The sequence below is a fragment of the Empidonax traillii genome, unplaced genomic scaffold, assembly GCF_003031625.1.
Source record: "Empidonax traillii isolate 1590-97213 ecotype Southwest subspecies unplaced genomic scaffold, ASM303162v1 scaffold496:size689020, whole genome shotgun sequence".
Lineage (NCBI taxonomy): Eukaryota > Metazoa > Chordata > Aves > Passeriformes > Tyrannidae > Empidonax > Empidonax traillii.
The window spans coordinates 348,937-372,196 of record NW_020955689.1 but is presented as its reverse complement, the minus strand read 5'-3'; the positions used below and the strand labels follow the sequence as shown (position 1 = coordinate 372,196).

At 36.7% G+C, this 23,260-nt stretch overlaps 1 protein-coding gene across 1 annotated transcript in view; it reads left to right on the top strand.

Annotated features, from left to right (window-relative positions):
* CNTNAP2 (contactin associated protein like 2) overlaps positions 1-23,260 on the top strand; it is a gene marked incomplete at its 5' end in the record, with an annotated part of 444,129 nt that overhangs the window by 283,132 nt on the left and 137,737 nt on the right. The gene's annotated exons all lie outside the window — the stretch shown is intronic.

Below are 23,260 nucleotides of genomic sequence, written 5' to 3'. Positions count from 1 at the left end.
AGGAAAGTTGCCTCGTTTAATTTAAAATAACTAATATTTGCATGGTCTAGAAAGAATACAAAACCCACCTGCAGATGCTGGTAAAGAGTACTATAAATCAGCCTGTAAGATTGCAGTGATGGAAATGTTGAATGGGTTGGCATAATACTTGCAGTTTGGTTAGAACAACCTGGCTCTAAGCAGTGTCTGACACTGCACAACAGGGATGAGTGTGGTTGTCCTTCCTATTCTGCCCTTTTACAGATACATGTTTTCTATCTGCATGTTTCTAAGTACTTTGCAAAGGAGGTCGGTATCGTTATCTCTGCCTTAAGCTAAAGCAATTAATCCCAACTGAGAGGAAATCACATACTCAGAGTCATCCTGCAGGACAAGTACAAATGAGAGCTTTCTGTGTCCCAGTCCAGTGCCTCAAAACCTTAGGCCATTGCTCAGTGATAGAACTGAATGTGCTTTGCCTCTTTTTCTGTTTATGGTCTTTCTGGGCTGTGCAAATGATCCCTCCAGCTTTTGTTTATGAATCTGATGCCTAATGAGCAGAAACAAATATCATAGGATGTTTGCAAGCTATTTGTTGCTTATTATTTAGAATATTTGGCTAATCACAGGTCAGTTTGTGTTTGTCTTAGCTGTGTTTGATAAACATAGGCTCTTACAGCTGATGACAAAGAAATAACAAATAGCATCTTTCTTGCACCTGTATTCCTCATATTCTGAATCTGAGTGCTTCCAGAAATATCAGTCTCTAAAGTGTGAGCCATTTCTAAATATTAGTACAAATGAAACCTCAGTTGAGCGGGCAATAGCCTTTATTAGAGTGTGACTGTGTGCCACAGCCATTTGGAAAACTTGAAGTGGTGTATTCCTAACATCCAGATTAATTTAGTTTTCTCTGTGAACTTTACAGAAATTATTTGTAGTTTCAAAAAAACTTTGCCTATCAATAAATTTGCATTTACTTCCATGACCATATATTATTGTCAAAAGGCTGGTTTAAGTCTTCTCACAGGAGATAAAATAAACCCCAGTCCTTCGAACTTAGTAAAAGCCCCCCTGTCATATTCCCAGTGCTTTTCCTAAGCATTTCCCTTTGTATTCTTTCTTGAAAATATGTAACAGCTCCTGTACCCCTAACTACTATTGTCTTGCCTTTTGGAAAACAATGTTTCTGCCCTGGGGAAATTTCCATAATTTAAAACTGTACATTTGTTCTAAATTGGAAGAAAGATCCAAAGTGCTTAATTTCTGGGAAAGCATTTTAAAAAACAAACAAACAAACAAAAAAACAAACAAAAAACAAACAACAACAAAAAAAACCCTAAACAAATACCACAAACCAACTGATTCATTTTTTCATGTATTACATGCATCAAAACCAACATTTTAGTACTAGAGATGCTGAGTCTTGCAACAGTTCATATGTTCAGTTCAGTTGCATATGAAAATGAAATCCATTAACAGTAATGAAGACTGGCAAAGAAATGCAGATTTTTGGTCTGCTTGGAAAGTAGGTGGAAAAGGTAAGAGTGCCTAACCAAACAAAAATTTACCTTTTTTGAACAATTTCTCATTGTGGTCATAGAATCTGCCAGTACTGTGACAACTTCCATCACAGTAAGTGGGGCCTTGGATGAAATGCAAGATGTCTCTTTCCCATTTGCTGTTTTAGTGCTGAGGAATGCTTTCTAAGTATCTAATGATTTTTCTTAGTGATTTACCGGGAAAGCAGACTTATCCAAGTTTATGAAGAATGGGTGCATTACCGGGATATGAATTTGGTGGTTTTTTTGGGCACTGTATTGCAATAATCCAAAGATCAAGCAGAGATTTTGAGCAAATGTCAGGTCTACCCAAACTTAAAGCAAAGCTGTCCTTCCTGACCACTGCTATGTGAGCATTGTACTTACAGAATGGCAGTGGCACTTTATCAGCAGAGTCACAAGATCCTCTAAACTTGGACTGGAATTAAAAGTGTAAGCAGTGAAAACCAGTCCTGAGACTCCATAGTAATGCTGGATTACTGAACTACTCTTGTTTTCCCTTAAGTGAATGCTTTCTGTGTAGGATCTAGAAAAAAAAAGCCAACATAGTACCATCAATTAATCATCTTTACTCTTCATGTAACTTAGAGACACTGATTAAAATACCTTTACAGACCTATTACGGTTGTGCTAATACTTATGCAGTAGGATCTGGACTCCTCAGCCCCACTGCATTTAGCCTGGGCCAACCAGTAATAGAGAGACCTTGTCCATATCTTTATGCTGTTCCACTGTAATGCAAAGGGGCACCTTGAACCTTCTCCCTTTAGAGAAAGATACAAGTATATTGAGGGTTTTTTTCCTGTCTAAGCTCAGCCTGAGGTGGTAGATGCAGGCTGCAAAAATAGATTTGGTAATTTCTTTTGAAACCAAACTAAAGAGCTTAGCTTACTATGTTTGGGCTATTGTTACAGAGATTTCATCAATAATCATATTGAATCAAAATTACTTTTGTGACTTCTGGCACCTTCTCAAGATTTTTTTTTCATTCCCCCTAGGAAAATACCAGTGCTCACAAAGCTCCTATATTTGTAGCCTGCTAAGAGTATCCTGTTTCCAAGGACTTCCAAGGATTTTGATTCGAGTCTGCTCTTTATAAGCCCAGAGGGGAATAGACTGACTATTCTGCTCTAGATTTGCTTTTCTCCTTGAGTCTATTTTCCTTTCATCCCATTTCCACTATAACAAAGACAGAGTTTGAGGGGGAGATGTTTTTTACACAGCTCAGATTTATGGGTTTTTTTCCATCTCCTCTGCTGTACAGTTTTTATCCTCCCAGTAAGACTTTGATTTCTGGGCCATGAATCATTTTTCTGTGTTTCACTTCTATTATCTTTAATCTTCAAAATGTGGAGGAAGAAGCAGCTGCATTGACTCTGGTTCTTTCTAAGCTAGGTTTTCATGAAGACCTGTATCAGCAGTGCTCATGTAGAATCTTCAGTGACAGACAAAAAACGTCTGACAGATGACAGACATTCAGGAACAAGTGAAAATTCAGTTCTTACATCAGTGCATGGGTTTTGTTTGTGCATGTGTGCCTATGAGTGTGTGTGTGTTCTCAGGGGAAATACACCTCAGGTTTTTTTATTCAGTGATATGACCACAGCTCATCATTACTGCTTTCATTACTTGGTGCTTTGCTTCTTTCACTTCTAAATATGACTTCTGGCTTTACTCTTGTACTTCCTTTTAGAATGTTCTATCTGAGTTGGCTTATTTATTCAGACAGTGATCCAGACCTGAGCATTTTTTGCGACTCTGGGTTCGTATTAAAACCACTCTGTAGTTATCTAATCCAGCCAGCCACTGCCAGGGTCAGTGCTTACAGGCAGGTATCCTTGGTAAGGTGTATTTTTGTATTCCTTAAGTACTTCTTATGCATCGCATGTGCAGGTTGGTGACTCAGAATTGTTACTTGTAGTGAAAATAGATTTACCGTTTCATGTGCGTGCTTAGTCCATTTTCACTACACTGTAAATTAAGGACACTTTCAACATCCCGAGCTTGTTTTTCAGTGGTACCACCTGAGTTTCAGGAAAAAACAGCATAGCCTTACAGTGCAATTTTCAGTTACACATTAAACCTATGAACAAGGTTAATTCTCTAGCAGGATATGCAATGTGTTGACTCAGTCAGATCTGCAGTGATGTTACTGTTACATACACAGGTAAGGTAAGCTGGAGAGTATCCCAGAAAACAAACAAAAAAACCCAAGCCTATTTGAACTATTAGAAGATCCAACTAGAATTAGAGTAGAAACTATTTACTCCTACTGTATCTTAGACAACATTTTAGTAATATAGTGACTCAACTTACAGGGTAATGAAAGTGAAAACATTGTATCAAATGAAAATTAACATCAATAAAGCCCCCTACCAAAAACCGAAACCTGAGTGCTTGCAGAAAAATACAAAAATTTTCAGTTTGAGACTTCTGAAGCAATGATTCCACAAGATTCTTGTGTAATGAGACTACATATCTGAAACCTAATTCCTATTTGAGATGTTAATTACTTCTCTGTCACTCAGGTTAGAAAACCATTTAAAATCTCTGCATTTTTCTACATTTCCCTATTTTTTTGCTTGCATTGCTAGATATATCTATACACTTTTATGTTTTTAATTTCTTATGTCTTTCAAATCAATTATTAGAAGTTCATTAGGGTAAATACAGATCAAAACTTGACTGATGTAAAAGTTTAATTTTCCCCCCAGTAACTGTGGCTGCCTTCAATACACCCAAATATCTATCTGCTGAATTTCCACATCTATTGCACCAACATGTCTTTATGTGCTGCACTGGATCGTACATTGTGCAATTCAAGTGGAATACAGATTCATCCAAAGAACATCAAGATATTGTGCTCACTTCTTATCACAGTCATTCATTTCAATGCTACCAGAAGAACAGGGGAGAGAAAAGTTTCCTTTTCAATAAAAACACTCTGACAACCAAGAAGTACTATTTCAGACTGATTTGATTTTTGTCAGTGGATTTTATTGAAGGTAATAAAACAACAGTCTTCACTTATGATTCAGGTAGGGATCATCCACTTAATCAAGCCACCGTAATTTTAATTCATATGCAATTATTTTCCCCAGAAACCCAGGAGAAAAAAAATGACCCACTAGGTCACTTTTCTACAATTTTCTAAGTAAACAAATCCACTCTTTTACAGTTGTTCAATATCTGATTTAAATAATGTCATTTCCCTTTCTTAAGACTATCACTTTCCCTTCACCTTTAACCCTATTTCATGTTGCATAATTAACTTTTACTGTGAAGTTTAATGAGAGTTTATCTTCCTCTTAGTGCAGAAATGTTTTCTCCAGCAAGCAGTGCTTGAATGCCCTCCTGCAGAGTCTTTATGTTTCTAAGAGAACTCTTTATTTTCTCACCTCCCAGGAAAATACACTGTGGCTGAATGTCTCGTTCAAGCCTAGGCTGTTTCTGTCCATGTGAATAAAACTTTGCCTGCCCTGAAAATAGAAGCTGGAAAACTTCCATTGTTTGTGTGAATTTAGGGCATTTCTCTGTCATGCTGAAATACACCAAGGAATTTAAAAAGGGACACAGGATAAATTATGTCCTCTTGTGGCTTCTTTTCCGTGTGTTCTCATATCCTTCCTAAGTAGCAAAGTGCTCCAAGTGCTGGTTTTGGCTGGTAGTTTTGTCTTCCTTTTTAATTTGCAATCAATTTTCAGAAGCACTATAATTACACTCAAAAGTGATTCTCTGATGTCAGACATCTAAAATCTTTGAGTACAATGTATAGCTTACTCTTATGTAAGTTTTGAACAAGATAAGCTCTACCGTAGACGAACCGTGGAGAGTACCAGAATGAGAAAACATAATGTCTCTGAAATTGCAAATCAGCTTGGAATTGTCTTGAGGTTTGCAGGATGGGGAGTGGTAGGCAGTGCGAACATCATTCAAACGTGTGTGGTTGGAATTATTTAGGTTCCAAAAATATTTTCTTATTTTGTGATAATACTTAATCTTGGCTAATCGTTCTAGGTGCTTTTCTCCTACTCCTTTCTATTTGCAGAGCAGGAGACGTTTTGGCCTAGATATTTGGGAGAAATTAGTCTCTAGAGCACCGTAAGATTCACTGAGAGATCTTTCTACGTGCCACCCTGAATGTAAGGTTTCATTTACATTATCTAAAAAACCCACAAGGAGTTGGTAAGATTAATGATTTATAAGCTGCTCACACTTCTACAGTAAATCGCCTTTTTCTGAGGTTTGTAACATGGCCATAAAATTCTCTTTCAGTTCAAACTTTCCATACAAGTGTATTCCTGGCATAAATACTTGTGAAGTGACACAGTTTTAACATAGAATCATATTGACTTGTAGGTTATATATTAATATTTTTCAGTGTATCCCAGTCGTTGTCAGGAAGAAGTACAGATCACATACAATTTAGCCATTGTCCTATTGGACATGTCTTTTTATGTCTGGCTGAAACAACAGGATCCCTGCAAATAGTGCTAGAGAAAAAAGGAAAAGTGGAATCAAAAATATAATGTTGGCACGTTAGGAAAAAATGTGTCCCTTACAGTTTGTACCATTTGTACATCAGTAACCCAAGGTAAAAGAAGGAAAAAACAAAAAATCTTTATATGAGCCTAATATTGTTAGAATATATGGAAGAGAGATCATTTTAACTGCAAGCATTTGTTCTTGATGCAGTTTGACTCTTTTTTTTTTTTTTTTTTTCAATCCTTTTCCATCCTTGCCAAGATCTGGTAGAGTCTGGATGCTTGGTTCAAAAGAGTGAGATTTATGACACTTTGGCCTAGTACCTGGTGGTGTATGAAAGTATTATAGATTACACTGTCATTCAGTATGTATTTTCATTATGAATGCAATTTATATTGTTGGAGATTTTTCCTTAAGGTCATGAAGGCAGTATGCTCTGAGTATCTGTTTTGAGGGGAAATGCATTTCAACCTGTTCATTTTTAATGTGTTCTTTCCTCTCAGTTACTTTTTCTGAGTCCCTCTACTGCCTTTTAAAATGAAAGTTACATCTGTTTTACACATATATTGAATATAGGTAGGAGGAATAACAAAATTCCACAATTTATATACCCACACTTCCCAAATTCATCAAATGTAAAACCAGAGAGTAAACCCAGTTTAGGATAGGAATAGACCTGTCTATTATTAATTAATTCTCATATACATTCAATTCTACCTAGACGTATATGTTGGTATAAACTACAGAAGATAGTTCATTTGAATATCAAAGAACTAATAAATTTTAGCCATTTTACATATTTGCTGTAGTAATGAAAACATATGGCAATTGATGCCCGTGGTCAATTCTCCAACTGATCATAAAATTAAAAAATGGTGGAATTCCATAGGGGAGTTATGAGCTTTATGTTTCAGAGATACAGAATTCAAATGCAATTAAGAGCTAATTTTATTCAAATTCTCCTCATCATTATGATTATATCACAGTTAATTCTACCTTCTTTAATGAAAAAAAGAAATATCTGAAGCATTTCATGTAAAGTATTGTCTCTTGATTCCTGGGGAATTTAAGCAAGAGTCGTTAGTCTGATAGATGACATACAGTAGCTGTTCATATTAGACTCAAATCCTCTTAAAGTTATGCTTTAATTATAATTTCAAACATTTTACCATCTTTGTGACTGTAATGCATATTACTATCTTATCGCTTCTTACCTATAGCAAAGTAGGAGAAGCAATTGTGCAGGGTACAAAATCCAAGAATGAGAAGATGAAAGAATTCCCACGGTGTATGGAGAAATGATGAGAAGGAGATGTCAGTAAAGAAATAAGGAAGTAGGAGAACCTGTGACTAAACTGGGGATTGAGAAGTTGCAATAATTTTGCAACTGTCAATTACATGTACAAATTTACAGCCACCTTTAAATTTCACCCCATAAGTCTGAGTAATCTTAGAAATTAGAATTACAAGATAGGGGGGAATTATCTATTATTCATTTTTTAGGTTGAACTCTTTCTCACTTTAATTCTTTTGGCTTGCATATTCCTGCAGCACTGAGTGACATTTAAAGAGCAGAAAGAACAGAAAAAGGAGAAAAATGATTGAAGGTGAGGTAGAGTGAGGTCAGTCTCGTTCATTGCTATGTGTAAGTTATGCAAATTCACTCTCGTTTAGACATAGGAAAGTGAGTGGCAGTGGGATGGAGGATATCCAGTTGCAAGAGGCCTTGTCTAACCTCACAGCACCTGATACCTGACACACAACACAAAGTATCTCAGTAACACTAAAAAATATTCAATCACCAAGATGGAGAAACTAATAACAAAGAGACCTTTGATGCTCGTTAAACTTGCACCATCAATCTCTGTTCTAGGGAGCCAAGCTAAGTCTAGTTATGTCTCAGTACAAGCATATTAAAAAATAGTTGAACATCTTCTCACCTATGATTGTATAAAAAAGAAGGTCAGGGATGTATTCCACAGTCACAGCTGCTCTTCATAATGATTTCCCATTCCCCAGGCTACTCTCCCCATCCTTTAATTGTGGAGCTGAATTCTGACAGCTTTTGTTCAAAAGCTTCCCATCATCAAGTCATATTATATTTATGTGTGCAGTATTTGGTATTTATATCATGTCCCACTCACTTCTTACCAGGATTTTTGAAGGAATGTAACCTGATCCTTCTCTCTCAACAAAGCAGCTCATTCTAGATTTGACTAGATTTGAACTACGATGTGGTTCCCAAAGGACCAACTTTAATACATATTGACAGAGGATTGCAAGGTTTTGCATTTTTGGATCTGAACTGGTGAAAGGGAATATAGCAATAGTTTGAGAGAGGTAGAATAGGTGTATGAAAAATTAACTTCCCATTTCTTTTCTCTGATCTATTTTTTAATGTCTTTTTTTAACCTTTGTCTTCTATGGAAAAACTTGCAAATGTGGGGTGGAAAGGGCTAGAAAACCATAAGAGAAATATGAAGAAAGGCCTACTTACTCCCTTTTCCAATGATAATACCATGGATAACTTCCCCTATTAAATTTCTGAGTTTGAATATGTTGGGTTCCAAGTTAGTGTTGTAACCTGTGTAGTGCCATAAATTCAGTATTTAGAGAGCAGGTTCCAGATAAAAGGTTGCAATGCCTCTTCTTTCTTCCTCCTTTCTCTTTTAAAACTTACCTTTTGTGAGGTGTTGATTTGGTTCTTCAAGGCAAACAAAGAAGAAACTTGAAAATGCTGATAATTTGTCAAGGTTTTAATTTTGAATCAGCTCAGATAGAATTAAAAAGAGATGAGGGGGAAATCCTTTACTTTACAAAATTGTATTTTTTCCCTTATTAAAGCAATTCAGATCAGTTCTATCCTTTTGCTGTTAGGAGCTTACAGTAATCTGTACTTCGAAGGTATTAGCTAAGCTTGCAGAATCACGAAGCTTTCAACTTTACAATATTAAGCAGCAAATTCTAACATTTTTATAAGACTGTATTTCCACTCTCGTTTGTGAAGAATATATCTGATTTGGTCTAATTCAGAGGAGCAATATTTTTCATGAGAACAGCTTTCAGAGAAGCAGTTAGGGAAAGAGAGCTAATAGTGACTTACAGTTTCAAAATCTTCTTTTCAACCTTTTCTTTAGCTAAGCAATTTCCGACATGCCCACTGTATCTATATTTTGTTATTTACCCCTGGTTTCATGAACTCCTGCTGATGGAAAACTTTTGCCTTATCACTGCAAATAGTTCTGCTTTTGAAAACCGAGGAACTAAATCAGTGTAAATCAATGATTGTACACAGAACATAGTTCATATATCTGTGTTCCATTCACTATCGTTTCTTTTATGTTTGCTATGATAAGGTTAAATTTTAAAAAATTAAAGGAATTTATTGTTATGAACTGTTATTGTGTCTTCATATTTCAAACGCAGGCAGAAGTAAATTTGATCCATAGCTGGATCCAGGAAAGTTAAGATGCTACCAAAAATGTACTAGAAAAGGGATTTTCCCAGGAAACAGTTTAAGTTCCCATGCCAAAAGGAGAGAAAATTCTCAGAAACTCTTACCATATAAACTCTGAAAAATGTTAAGAAGTCATTTGAAACAGAACAAGTTGGTTATCTAGTCCATTTTCCATTGATGGAAGGACATCATTTTGACTTTGACCTTCCACATTTTACAAAAGAGCCTTTTCATCATTGTTTAACTATATTTCATAAATAAAGTTTTGAGCTAAAAGGCTCTTTAAAATGTCCAAAGACAGAGTAAAACTTTCAAAGCAACCAGCTCAGTGTAGTTACATTTCACTTTTGTAAACCTAAAGTAAACATTCTTGCAGTAGCTTCAGTCCTGCTTAAATTATAGTGTGATTAACTGATATTTTACCTATCCTTATTATGAATTTTGTCTCTGTATAGCACCATACAGAGAGAGCTCTTTCCTATTTGCTGTATACACACTGTATTTCAGGTGGCTAATCAGATTGTCCTCCATAATACCATTAGGCGACTCTGGGATCCCATAAGGACAACCAGTCATTAAATAAAAATATTATTATCATACAGTGCATTGCAGGTATCCCAGCCTCAGAAAATCTGTACTAGTGTAGTCCTAGACACAATCAAATAAAATTAAGATGCTTAAAGCAGTAGACAGGATTTGAGAAAAGAGAAACCAGCATCTGAAGCTGTAAATTCAAGACATAGGAATGTCATTGTTAGCAGTTTGACAACGGCTTCCCCTGGCAATGTGAAAGGAATGGTGTTTTGTTGAGCTTGGAAACTGAACTGTTGGAAACTTTAAATAATAAAAATGTGGAAACTTTCATTATTTTAGTTCTTTTTTTTTTTTTAGCCCTTAGCTGATAAAGTAGTTTTACGTTTTACTGAAAACATTTTCCAAAGAGGGGGTAGGGGAAAACAAACAGGTTTTTGAGAAGGACGTATAGAAGCCAACAACATCAAACATAAGAATAACAATATATTTCAAAAACAAAATGCTCTGTGTAAATTGCTTTACATCTTTCTAACAAGACAGAGACATTAAAATCTTAATGATCATAAAATATAAGATATTTTGCAAGTACTTCTGAGCTCAACTGAAAGATTAGGGCTTAGAATAATAAGGTAATTTAGGTTGGAAGGTACCTGTGGAGGTCATTCAGTCCAATCTCCTTCTCAAAGCAGGACTAACTCCAAACACAAATCAAGTAACTTAGGGCTCTTTCTAATCATTTTATGGATATTTCTAAGGATGCCATCTTTCTGGGCAGCCTGTTCCAGTGCTTAACCACTCCAACTGTGAAAGCATTTTCCTTATATCCAGTGGGAATTTTCTGTGTTGCAATTTGTAACTGTTTTGTCTGAATCTTTTGCTTAGCACCTCTGAGAATAGCTTGGATATCTCTTCCCTAGAACTATCCATCAGGCAGTGAAAGCAACAGTTAGCACCCCTCCAAGCCTTTCTTGGGATGAGCAAACCCAGTTCCCTCAGACTCTCCCCACATTTCACATTTCAGTCCTTGAATGCTTCTTAAATATACGATACCTTGAGAATCAGGAAAAGGGCAGAGATTGCAAGCTGACTGTTTTCACAAGTCAAAATCTGTAAGTCAGGCCTTTCCTTCTCTTGGGTTTTACAGGACAGTCCTGCTAATAGATAGCTACTACCGATGCAGTAGCTCAACCAACATGTGGCAGACATCCTTCCACATGTGGCAGTTCTCTCTAATTGCTAACCACCCATATAGACAAGCAGCTGAAAGACCGCAGCATGATTCCTTTGTGTCTGTCTAGCAATCACAAACAGATAGTGTTCACTGGAAGGGAACATAAATACTAAAGTATCAGCCCAGTTCCCTCATGATCTTCAAGGTGGTGGATATCCTATCAGAGACCCAAAGGTGTAGATCAGTAGCTGCATTGCCTATCTCCACCAATTCTCCTGGGATCACTTCCATAAACTTGCCAAAATCTTAGGATTTAATCCCTAGATTGCTAGCTCAGGCTAGTAATCTCCACTCACAGCCAAAAATAAGTGAGCAAAATTCCAAACAAAGAAAGATACCAAACCAACAGCAAATTGCATATATACTTAGTGATTTATCAGAACAAAGCAAGGTAGTGTCCTGCCTTCAAAAAAATACTTTCTGATGAAAGAAAACATAGCATGTAAGGCTATCAGGCTCAATCCGTATCAGCCTTATTCAGTGTAATTCCATGCCTGAAAATAGGGAAAATACTCCATGACTTGCCACATAAAATTTTTTTCCTCTGTGAGCTCAATTTGTAAAAACTGAAATTCTTCTTAAATAATATCAAATGTTTACAGAGTCCACCTGTAAATTTTAGTTTTCTGGGCTCTAGGGATTCTGAATTCTGCAGAATGTATTGAATATGTACTGTAGGAAGAACTATTAGACTTGACCTTTCACTTGAGATCTTAAGTGGTGGGTGATGCTGTAGATTTCTCCCTCCACCTTGTTCCTTGTCCCCTCTTTCCTGGTCTCTTCACACTCTTGAAGAGACTTAGGCAAGTAAACATCATCACTTATCACAGAAAGCAAGCCTGGGGCCCTCCACATCTCCCTCTTATTTACACATGAAGAGTCAGTAGTTCATAGTGACTGAGCTATGATCAAGGAAATTAAATTCATTAGTAAAACAAGAAACATTCCAGACTTGCACAGCACAGCTTGAAGTACTCAGCTGAGGAACTAATTAAAGACAGATAGCTGAGTGGGTAATGAATAAACACACATTGTGTGGGTAGAAATAGCTAGGACAAATATGTGTACTCCCTGTTATATTTGATTGGAAACGAAATTATCCCATATTCCGAAATAAACTGAACAGTAAGAGCTCTCCTGCAGCTTTTAAGTGCAGGCCGTCCTTGAGCGTGGGACAGCAGGCAGCAGGATCAGCAAATGCAGCTCCTGCAATGGTGCTTTTGCAGCTCTCCAGCCCTCAGGCAGTGTCCTGCTGCCACAAGGGTCTGTGCTGCACGCAGCTCTCACAAAGTGAAAGTCGACCAAAGCCTGCTGAGTGCATCCTGCATTCTCTGAATATAACCACAGACCTGTTTGACCCTGTGAACAAGAGGCTTTGAATGATGTTTTCTTTATGCACCCCAGTCCCTTACCCACCACTCTCTTTGCCTCTTCCTTGGTGATGCTTCTGTGGACAGTCATCAGTGCAGAACGCCTGGTACTCCATGTACTGGTGCCAGGGAGTACCCGCTTAGGGTAACCAAAGAGGTGACAGGAAATATCTGCCCATTAAAGTCAGGTAGCACAGCGGACCTCTAACTTCTCCATTTGAAGATTATCAGTATGTTTCTGCAAGGAGAAGAAGCAAATAGCAGGAAAGCCTGTAGTTTTTTTAAGGGTTAATGCTATCTTTTTGTATCAGATTTGTAGACTGGGATATGCTGCACACCAGCCATTTCCAGAGGCTGCTTTTTGCACAGCAGTCTGTAAATGAGCAGAGAAAACATTTTTCATGACATAAAGGCAGCCAAAAGAGATATGAGCTTTGAAAACACAGATAGAGAGGAGCTCCTAGGGGAACTCAAATAACCATTTACTAGATGAAAAACAATATTAAGCTCAAGTTAAGTTTGCTAAAGCTTGTCATCAAACTGAAAGTTCAATGCACAGTTTTGAAAGCATCAGTGTGATGACAAATCTTACCATCCTAGCCACTGGTGGTACAAATTACTAAACATTTCTACTATATCCAATCATCTATGAGAAGATAGTGTGGCTTGTACAGGAAATATAACTTACATATTCTTGGTTTTCATGATTGAGGTCAGGAAGCAGGGGAGTCAGTTATATAGTTTAGCCTGTCTAAGCTGGTATTTCTCTGCTCACAGGTACTTGGAATTTCAATTTTCCTTGGAGTGTTAAGACACCTGTGAAATTTATAAGGGACAGAGAGGCGGAGGGATCCAATCAGTAGGAGTTCAGAGAATTGGCTGCACTAATAAATATCTTTTTGGCTTACAGATACTATTGAGACCCTTGTAGCTACTCTCTTTGACATTTCTGGAAACCTTCAATAGTGAAATTCATGGCTGCGGGCAGCTAAAGATAGAAGATATTTTGTTATTTTGTTTGGCAGTTGGATCTGTTCTAGTCCTTTTACCCAAGGCATTTATTCCAGGCTATCTAGGATCTTGAGTTGGCATAGGTTAAACTGAGCTGAAGTAGCATTCTGGAGACATCCTGCACTTTGTTTGGTTCCATGAAATGGAGGAAATCTTATCACATTGCCAGAAGGGGTGATATAAATAACTTGACAATCGAGCAGGTGTGCTTCTGGTGGCTTGTGTTCTGGGTTATTTTGTTTCATTTAATACTTTTTAACAGCCTATGGAAACAAAGTCCTGATTTTTCTCTGCTGCCGGCACTTACACTCCTTGTACCTCTGCATTTATGAAGTCATATGTAGCCCCAATACTCAGCATTAAGCTGATCTGGATAGCAGTAAATAGAAGTGATTTCAGACTCCCTTAGACAGATTAAGTTTACCAGGTGTAAATTTAGAATTGATATTGTTGTATGTATTGCTTGAGGTGGTTTTGTGGTTTAAACCTTTTGATTATATTGCTTCCTGCTGCTGCTTCTTCAATTTATAGAAAAGATGCACTCCAGCAAATTTAGTTCTCACAAAGAATACCTGATATTTCCATGAAGACTTTTTCTTATTTTTAAAAATAAGTTAAGTTCATTTTGCATTACTCATATTTATAGTATTTTAAGTCTTCTTCTATTCCAAAAAGAATTTGAAGCAATCTTTGGTCACAAGAATATTTTATTCAAATCAAATGGACACAGTAGCAATAAGAACTGCTGCCAGCTGTAACATCTAATGAATTAGTAATTCCTGGACTACTGCTTTGCAATCTTTTTAAATAGTTAAAATAGCATACAGGAAATAGAAATAGAATATAGGAAACAACGTGACTGTCATTAAAAGATCAACATTTATTGACAGTTGACTGTGCCAGGAATTTGCATTTGCAACACTTAAGGGCTTTCAAACTTCCCTTAGGCTCAGTTGTGTCCTTGTTTTCGGGGTCCTCAGAGAGAATACTCCCCGTCCAAAATTCTCAAGTCACTATACCTTTGAAACAGAGAATGCAGGAAAAAAGACACTTTACAGGCACAACATGGAAGAACACTAGGCCTTACAGGAAGGATACGCTCTTTTAAAATTTTAACATTCATATTTTTATTTTTGCCTTCACTGATTTTCATTTTTTTTCACACCCTTTACTTCATAGGCCTCTTAGAGTTGTAGAGGTTTTTTTAGGGAGCTTCATCGTTTGTTGGGGATTTTCTAGTTTCTATATTCTGAATTAATTTTCCTGTCTCCTTCTCCCAGAGTTAGTATATCCCAGAGATACTAATACTCAGCTGAAAGCAATGTGAGGGCAGAAAGAGAACAGCTTCATGTGGTTCAAAAGCATAGCTCGTATCACTGTGCCAGAGCTTGTCCTGTTCTTAGCTTCTCCTGTACAGTGAGGAGTCACCTTCAGAACTCGCATGCTTTCAGCAGGAGAGACAAAAGTCTAGCCATACCATTTGCTCATCAAATCGACTTTCAGTTCATCAGGCATCAGAGATGAGCTGTCTGGATACGGCTGTGTTAGCCCTGCTGTGCACAGAACTTTTGGAATCAAAATCCCTTTCTTCCACTGCTGATACTTAACACTATATTTTAAATTAAAATTTATACTAAAACTGGCTGGAATTCAAATTTTAAGGGGAAATGAAAATCACTGAATGCCATGCTGCTACTTTACTGTTGTTTGGAATTGGTGAATCCTTGGGAAAAATTAGAAGAATATAATTTGTATATTTTTATTTTAATGTGGAAAAAAATTTAAATGCTAAAAGAAATGCTGTTTCTACTCTGAAAGTGTTTCCAGGGTAGTATTTGAACTTTATCATACATTGCATGAAGTATAGATTAATAAATATTTTTATTTTTTCCATACACAAACCATGCCTGAAATATACCAGTCTCAAGTTCAATATGAATTGCAAGATAAAAATCTACAGTATATTGACCATAATACATCCCATGAGATTTTCAGACTGTTAGCAATATAATAGCTGTAGTCTTCTATTTTTAATTTATAGTTTTGATCCCAAGGTACTCTGAAGCTACTTTTAAAAACACAAACAAGTTTACTTGCTTCTGACTTACAGTGCTGAAGGATAGGGTATCCAACCGCATACAAAAAACCTACAGCCACGTGAGTATCATGAAGTTACTAGAAAAATTTAGGAAGTTAGGTTACAAGTGCACAAATTTTAGCTTTACAACAGGTGAACACTGCTCTTTCTGGAAACACCTTGTAATTTTCAGTCACCCTTGGCAAAGGTGAGTGCAAAAATATTGCTTCACAAATTAATAATTGGGCATAGGAACTCCTTGTCACAGGACACTAGATACTGGTTTTTTATACCATTCCTAAGGGGATTGACAAATTCAAGGAGGAAAACAACACACAGAGTTATTAAATATATTGACATTTCTGTATCACAAAGTGTTTGAAGTACAGGCCTCTGAGAATTCAGGGAATATTGACAGGGAGTATTACTGTCTTCTTGCCCTGGCATTGTACTCTTCCCTAGACATTCACCACTGTCCTGAGCAGAAGAAAGATGGAGGGACATTTATTGTGACATGATGCAGCTATTCTTATCTTCTTAACTTTTACTTCTAAATTCTTATTGGAGAGGTCAGTCTAGCCTGAGTACCTCAAAGGTAATGATATTGGAACCGGTACAGCAGAACAATTAATGGCCATTTTCAACATTAGGCAAATGCTTAAATGTCATTATCTAAAATGAAATGTCATGATTTAGTGAAGTGATAGTAATAATATTATTCTAATTAATTTTTAGTAAAGGATCAGTACTATATAAATAATAAAAATATAGTCCTTGTCATATATGCCAATAACTTTTCTTAGGCTCATTTAATGACACTCCTAACACATGAAAAAGTAGAATCTTTGCAAAGGAGGAGTATTTTTTAAGTAGCTCCTAAAGAACTTATATATTCAGTTCATATTAATTCTGTGTCATGAGGTAGATCATGATGCTCACTGACATTTTATTTTGGAAAAAGAAAATAAATCAATCTCAGTTTCAGTTTTTAGTGGCCTATGAGAAATAGAGCAATAACTTAAGTGAACAATATAATTAGTCCTCTCACTATGCATATTTGATCTGTACCAGGCTACCTCTTCCTGCTATTCCTGCTGACAAAGCTAATTTTCTTTTTCAATTCAAACTCAGTGACAGACAGCTGCATTACTCCTAGACAAGGAAAAGTCCACTTTTTATTAATGTAGTTTAAAAGATTTATACTTCTAAACACCGTAAGACAATATGTAAAGGTGATATGATGATGGATAACAGCACTGAACTATTCACTTTCATTGAGTAGAACTGGATAACATTCAAGGAAATCGATGTATTTAAAACATATTTTGCTCCTGCTTAATTTACCTGTAAGAAGATGGCATAACTGAAGTGGGAGCTTTGTGCATACACAGCCACCACTGATTGCTCTGATGTTCCTGCTGGGGAGCTCAAGGGTTTTGCCTTCTTTTAGGGGTGAAGCAAATTACCAAATGGCCAGTGAAATCTGTTGGTTGAGTCAGATAATGACCAGAAATTCCATGATCCTAGAATACCTTCTTTTCTTAACAATAATAATTGAAATTCAACTTTGTGAATTGTTAATGTATTTTTGGATAGTACAAACATTGGCATCCCTTGGGAGAGTGACAGTGCTATCTCAGCTCACTGTATTCTAAGAAAAATGAATAGACACCCTACTCAATTATGATTATGCTGTACAAAAGCTTATAATTGGTTGTGGGATGTAGCTTCCTCAATTGCCTCCTCACTGCAGCTGTGGCATGAAAACAAGGCCAGATCTAGGGAAATATGCTGTACCTATTTTCCACTGAAGACAATGTATGCACATAAGTGTAGATTATTTGTGCAACACTATGTGGTATCATGAAATAACCCATGTACAGACTGACTCTGCAGTTGAAGGAGAGTCTGTTGCTTGCTCCTGTAGTTTTTCATGGAGGAAGTTTGTATGTTTACGACAGTCATTGCAAAAGGAGAACTCTGAAATGTACTGTTACGTGTCATCATATAGGTGTGCTTTGCACCATCATCATAACCTATGAGGTGTTTTCTACTTGCACAGTCAGTCACTAAATTTTATACATCTCTTTGGTGGCATGTAATTACGTTTAAACATTCTTTTCCTTTGCATTATGATGGTGTGGAGGTTTCTTTCCTCTTTTCTTTCTGTCTTTAAGTGCTCACTGCTAAAATAACCAAGACAGGACTGTGCAATAAAGTGACTGGCCACTGACACTGTAGAATGCGTGTCCTGGTTTTAAAAAATGAGACTAGATAATAGAGGCAATGTAAAAATAATAAGAGTTAATGAATACTCTTTTTTAAAGAATAGACGTACAGTGTTTTTCTTGGGTGAGTACTGAGACCTGATGATTTAGAGATTCTGAGATCTGTTTAAGGACATGCCCTGGCCAAGGACAAGAGCTTCCTGTCTGCAGTATCCAACTAGTTCTTTTACATGCTGCCCCCACAATTCCTCATCAAACTTTAGGATTAAGCAGTGACAGTAACACTTGGTTGAATAAAAACCTCCTGGATACCAAGGCTTGGGGAACTTGCACTTTGTTTTTCTCATGTTAGTACTAAACTAGACATAATCAGATAATGAAATTTAAAATTGGAACTTGGAATACAGTTTTGATCTTAATAGATCAAAATACAGACTGTGAATTCGCTGTTATTAAGGCTGTTAACATGTTTAATGTTACTTCTTTGGGGTATATGCTTAACTACCATGCTCAGCAATAAACAATTTGATATTGTTGTCATCAGAGTTTAAATCCATATGTTGCAAAGGATGGCCACAAATTCTGATTGTAATTCTAATTTGTGAATCTTATCAGTGCCCATAGTAAAGAAAATTGCAGCACCTTCCTCGTCAAAGGCTTCTGGGAAAAAACAGTTCAGGAAAATACAGAAAATTGTTTATGTGAGTTTATGAATATCAAATATGATTGGAAACTCATTTAACATATTGCAAAGAACTTCATAGGTAGGAAGTGATATATTTGTTGCAGGCTCAGACATGCAGAGAAGAAATAGATCATTTGGCATTTGGTTTGGGCCACCTGGAGAAAGCAATCCTTATAATTTCTTTGAGGATCCCCACTGCTCATTTCTCATTTCACCAGAGTATAGCTTTCCTGTAGTTTTTCATAGATAGAACTAAAAATCCATGGAAACCTTGCTGGTTTTCAGATACAAGGAGAGTATCTAAAGGCTGTGAAGTGGAGAGTTCAAAATAAAAGCCACTATATAATAAGTGTTTGTAGTATCTACAAAAAACTACCAAGAAAATTAGTAAATGGTATTCCCTAAAGAAAATGCAAGAAAATAGGTTCAGAGCCTGCTACAGTTAAAAAAAAAACAAACAAACAAAAAAACAAACACACAGACAAAAAGCCCCATGCTGGTAAGAAACTGAACAATTCTATCCATCCAGCTCTGTCCTGCCAGGAATACTTTGAGGCTCTGTTCCTGTGTTCAAACTGTCTCTCATTCCCTCACCTTCCCACTGAAGGAGAATATTACCATCAGAATCCCAAACACATTTGAAAGTATTGTAGACTTATTTTGGTTAATAGTAGTTTGCACTCTTTTAGTTTGTTAGCATGTTAGTTTGTTATGATTCCCAGACTTGAAACCTTGATCATTGCAGTGGACCAAACCCTTGATATTAAATCTGTTTTTAAAGACAACAACACGAACTGTACCTTGTAATGTTGTCCTAAAGCATTTGTTCACTGCTGATATAACTATCACAATGCCTAATACCAAATAAATACCAACTTTGCAGCTTTAGCAACAAACATTTCTAAAAGAAGACCCCCTTCCCTCTGAAAGTTTGAGCTGGCCTTCATTTGCTGGACTCTTCTCAGAATCACAACATCAGATCACACTACTGCAAAGTGCTCAGTTATTTTAATGGGGCTCAAATTTACAACATGCACTGAATAATTTAGTTCTGTATGCAGCTCAAAGCTTTTTTGGCAAAGCATTAGAGAGTCATATATTTCAACAGCTATAGCTTTTCTTCTTATTCTAGAGAACATTGAAAATAGCATATATAGTAATATCATACATTCAGATTCAAGTTAAGTGTTACAGTAAACTGATTTAGAATAAATACACATCATATAGCCCTATAAACTGATGGTCACTCAGCATATTCAGAATCCACTACATTTAATTTTTCACACAAGTTTTTTGCTCTCTAGCAAACCTCCAGGAGAACAGTTAGAAATGTTTGGCCTAAATTTCGGTTTTCACTGCTTGTGAACACAAGTAGCTTTCTAGAACTCTACAGTATATCTAGTATGGTTTTCCTTTTTGCACTATGTCCATTGCAGATCTTCTGCACTTTCAGGATGCCCCATCTTCATCTTCTTTCTTTTCTTTCCACTGCTGGCAGTAGCAGTTTTCATTTCTAAATCACACTAGCATGTGTAACGCTTGCTGCATAGGAACCAAAATAGTTGTGTACTGGCAAAGCACTAAGAATGGAGACAATTGTGAGCAGGTAAAGTAAAATGTCAAATAAATCAATTAAAATCTTGTTCTTTTTTTATGACAGTGCAAGTATAATTGGAAAACAATGAAAATACACCAGTGTTAAGTGTCACCTGAATTTCTATGCTTTTCCTTACTCCTTTGATGCAAAGGAAAGATACTTTATTTCTCAAGTTTGGATTTAAGATGGGAAAGAAACCCATGGGGTTTTTTTAACCATATATACTGCAGCTGAACACATTTGATATTGAAATTCTCAAGAAAATAAACTGCATACTGCTATTTCATAAAGTCATTTTTCGGGGAGCAGAGGGGGAAGCACTTTGAATTTTTGCTCAAACATTATTCAAATGGGGCAAGTCCAAATTACATTCTAATGCAACTTGTAAGTCATATAAACTGCAGCACTTCCAAGGAGTAAATGCCTGTGAACATTATGCAGCTGAAGTAGAGTAAGAGTGAAAATAACAAAATTATGTATATAATCCCAAAACGTTCTGCATCTCATGTGGTGTTCATGTGAGGTGGAACGCAAGTAAGTTTTGATATATACTACTCTAAATTGTCAAGTGATTATTTAGGCAATATAAAACTAGACCAAATCCACATTTCAGGACTAGCTCAGGTAAATCCTAGCCCTGTACTCAGAACTATGATTTTGTTAACTTTTCTCAGTATAGGGAACTCGCATTTTTTTCTCACAATAGGATCTTAGTTTTGGGCCATGATTGGAGGGAAAGGCCATAGAACAGAAGTATTAGAAGATGTTAGATCTGCACTGCTTCCCTGCTGCTCTCTCTGAAGCTCGCAAATGAGCCTGGCAGAAGTGGAATTGAAGATTTAGCTGGAGGTTCGGAATAGCTTCACAGGGAGATGTGAGCAGCAGTCCCTGGAGCTGCTTTAATTTATGATACTGCATGCACAAGCCCATCTATCAGTCCAGTGTTCAGAAGACAGAAGAGGATATTCAAACCTGCTTGCCATACCTACCTTGCTCACCACAGGGCACATCTCAGAATCTCAACAAGTTTATTTGTTCTTTGCTGAAATATTGCAATATTTTTGCTCTCATTTTTGCTATGTGATTATAAATAGGACTAAGTAAATAATAACCAAGAACTCTAGGAATTTTGTTTTATAGGATTAGTCTACTAAAGAAATTGCTAGTTCATCACCTGCTGCACTGCACTTTGTTTAAAATTTTTATCATTTTATCACATATTCTTTGGAAGGGATTTGGATGACACAGGGGGATTTGTACAGTCTTTTTGTAGTAGATAGGGTAGTAGATAGGAAGAGTTAATTTAGTGGTTTCTGCAGCGGTTTTGAGAGTTCTTTTTCAATTATTTTTGGATGGCAATGGTGAACTCTGAGCAAAGAAATTGTGTAAGCTATTTCCACATTTGTGAAAATATATATTTAATGTGAGTTATTAATTTATCCTATGTAGATGAAGCAGCAGCTGTAGTAATGACATTCTAATTGGTGTTCACAGCATTAAGCAGCATATTAGCCATAGGTTTACAGTTTCCTTGTGTGCAGCATTTCCTGGTGACAGTTTCACAACAGCAAGGACAAACGTACCTTATTACAGTTTCAATGTATAGGAAACATTAAATTCTTTTTGGGATAGCCATCAGCTTTAGGAAAAGCTGCTAAACGTTCCCAGAGGGCAAAGCTCTGGTGTTGTGTAACAATGCGGTATCTACAGCTGCGAAATGAAAGTGTGCTCTCTACATTTGTTTCTACATACACATGACATAAACACTTTTAATCTGGCGTTCAGTTTAGCACACTGCTGTATTGAAATTACAGGTATTTATAATACATCATGGGATTGTGGTTTTTTTAAGGTAGGTTCCTTTCACTGCCTTCTAATTTCTGAGTATGAATCTCATGTTTTTTTAAAAAAGTTTCCAGTGCAATCATTAAAGCTCGGACCATTTTCTTTTTCTTCTTATCTTTTTTCTTTTTTTTTTTAATTTTGGGGTTGGAGGTTTTCGGTTTTGCTTTGTATTTTGTTTTTTAGAGTTGGGGGGGGAGGTGAGAAGGACTGTTGAGGGAAGCTAAAATTTCTGTGGCGATATCTTCAGGAGCTCGATCTATGACACAGTCAAAAGACTAATGATAAGATACCCAGAGCTGGAAACAGTAAAAGTTTAGTCTTTCTGCACAAGGAAACTAAAACTGATAGTCTCATTCAAACGAGGCAGAAATGATCACACATTTGTCAGAATCTCTCTGCCCTAGTTATTGTGCAGCAGGACTACGTGCACATCACTTCAGACAATAAAGGGTTTCAGCCTGCACTGATTAGACTGAATATTACAACTTTATATCTATCAGAGGGCAAGAGATTGACAGAAAAAGAATGCCTTTAAATATACTCATTTGTGAAGCACATGCATTCTTTTTCTCATACTTGATCTCAGGAGACTGATAGAAATTATTTTTCTACTCTCCTCATCTTTTTACCACTCATTTTCATCCATTCTGTTCCCTTCTCTGTTTGAAGAAAAAGTTTCCAGTACAGGTTCATTATTACAGCTGTCCTGGCGTCCCTTGGCGCTGTGCCTTAGACTGCACTTTCCAGGTTTAAGCATGGCTCCTGCATGCTGATCTGCTGGCTACAGCAGGCATTGATTCAAGCCAGCTCACACTTGCATCGCTTTGTCTCCCTTTCATCCATTTCTGAGCAGTGGCACTGAGGTCCTTGCAGCAGAAAGTCAGAACGGAAGGGAATGAAAATGAGATTTTAGAAACCTGTAAGGCTTGGCCAGTATTTTTCAGAGGGCATGACAAACCTTTCTCATTAGGCATGTGGAACCTGGCGGCTTTCTTGGAGAATTAATAGGACTTTCAGCATTGTGTGCTGAGTTTGATCATGAATCATGAACGTGGCCAGATCCCATGTTCAAATTATGTTTAGTAATGTGTGTCAAGTAAATACAAGACTGGTCTCTCTGCATTTGTCACTGGCTCATATGTCTAGAATTTTTCTGTGTTACTGACGCAGAAAAAAAGAGCTGAAAGCAGGACTTCGGT